This window comes from Arachis duranensis, chromosome 3 (assembly GCF_000817695.3).
Source record: "Arachis duranensis cultivar V14167 chromosome 3, aradu.V14167.gnm2.J7QH, whole genome shotgun sequence".
In the NCBI taxonomy this organism is placed as follows: domain Eukaryota; kingdom Viridiplantae; phylum Streptophyta; class Magnoliopsida; order Fabales; family Fabaceae; genus Arachis; species Arachis duranensis.
Genome location: NC_029774.3, coordinates 88,243,686 through 88,245,208, shown reverse-complemented (window position 1 = coordinate 88,245,208; position 1,523 = coordinate 88,243,686). Strand labels below are relative to the sequence as shown.

General features: G+C 40.5%; 1 non-coding gene across 1 annotated transcript; it reads left to right on the top strand.

The window, feature by feature from the left end:
* Nucleotides 1-752: 752 nt before the first annotated feature.
* Nucleotides 753-855, top strand: LOC127746129 (small nucleolar RNA R71). The gene has a single exon (XR_008007748.1). It is a non-coding gene; the product is annotated as a small nucleolar RNA R71 (small nucleolar RNA).
* The last annotated feature ends 668 nt before the right edge of the window (nucleotides 856-1,523 follow it).

Here is a 1,523-nt window from a genome sequence, read left to right as displayed (position 1 = left end):
CTAGATGGCAGCATCTTGGTTTTGCAGATTGGATCTCACCTCCTCCTTGAAGTTTTGCATGTCTTTAGACTCGCTACAAAGATTTTCCAGCAAGGCTTCAATCCTGGATAGTCTATCCTCAGATGGTGGTGGTAAGTTTGAATTGGAAGGTTGGGAATGGTTCTTTTGGATTTGATGTGGATGCTGGGGAGAAGTGTTTTGTGGGGCTTGGTATGGTCTTTGGTTGGAGTGTTGGTAAGTGGAGTTGTTAAAGTGGTTGTAGTTGTGAGGTCTATGATCTTGGTTCTGTTTTTTTTTTATTTTCCCATCCAAAATTTGGGTGGTTCTTCCAACCAGGATTGTAGGTTTTGGAGTACAGGTCATGGGGTTGTCTTGATGAATTTCCAACATAATTGGCTTGCTCTCAATCACTTCTTTCTTCTACATTCGACTCTTCTTGGGATGGTGATTGAGTGTGGACTGCTGCAACATAGTTTTTCTCCATCTTCTTGGTGAGATTTGCCAATTGCTTAGTAATCATCTTATTTTGGGCCAGAATTGCATCCATGTGGTTCAGCTCCATCACTCCTCTATTGTTGCTTCTGTTAGAGGCATAGAAATATTCATTATTAGCCAATATTTTAATGGCATCAATGGCTTCCTCTACAGTCTTCTTCTTGTTGAGAGAACCTCCAGAAGAGTGATCTAAGGCTTTCTTTGACTCTTGTGATAGCCCTTCATAGAAGATATGCAGCTGTACCCATTCATTAAACATGTCAGGGGGCATTTCCTTGTCAGCTCCTTGTATCGCTCTCATGCTTCATAGAGAGTTTCACTATCTTGTTGCCTAAATGTTTGGACCTCAGCTCTCAACCTATTGAATCTTTGAGAAGGGTAGAACCTTGCCAAGAACTTGTTTACCATAGCTTCCTAAGTTGTTAAACTTTCCTTAGGGAAGGATTCTAGCCACTTTGCTGCCTTGTCCCTGAGGGAGAAAGGAAATAACAGCAGCTTGTAGGTATTCGGTTGGACACCATTAGATTTCATTGTATCACATATTCTCAGGAAAGTGGTTAGATGTTGGTTGGGGTCTTCTTGGGCACTTCCTCCAAAAGAATAATTGTTTTGGACAAGAGTAATGAGTTGAGGCTTTAACTTGAAGTTATTGGCATGGATGGTTGGTTTTAGAATGCTACAACCACAGTTTCCTGGGTTTGGGTTCATGTAAGAGCCTAAAACTCTTCTTTCATTTCCGACTGCACCTTCTCTGGCATGATTATGCACCTTGCCCTCATGGTGGTTGATGATGCGGATCACGATGGTTAGGAAATTTAGTAAAATAGTGTCTTCGTTGGTAGTATAGTCCAAACCAACAAATAATCCTCAAAATCAAAGTTTAATATTTCTAATTCAATTTAACCGAGAGTATTTAGCTCCCGGGTCGTTCTCCCTAGGAATGCAATTGGGAGTGTTTCTCTTTTGGTTTTGAGGAAAAAGATTAAAAGAACTAAGCAATAAAAGAACCAAGAGATGATCAAAATTGT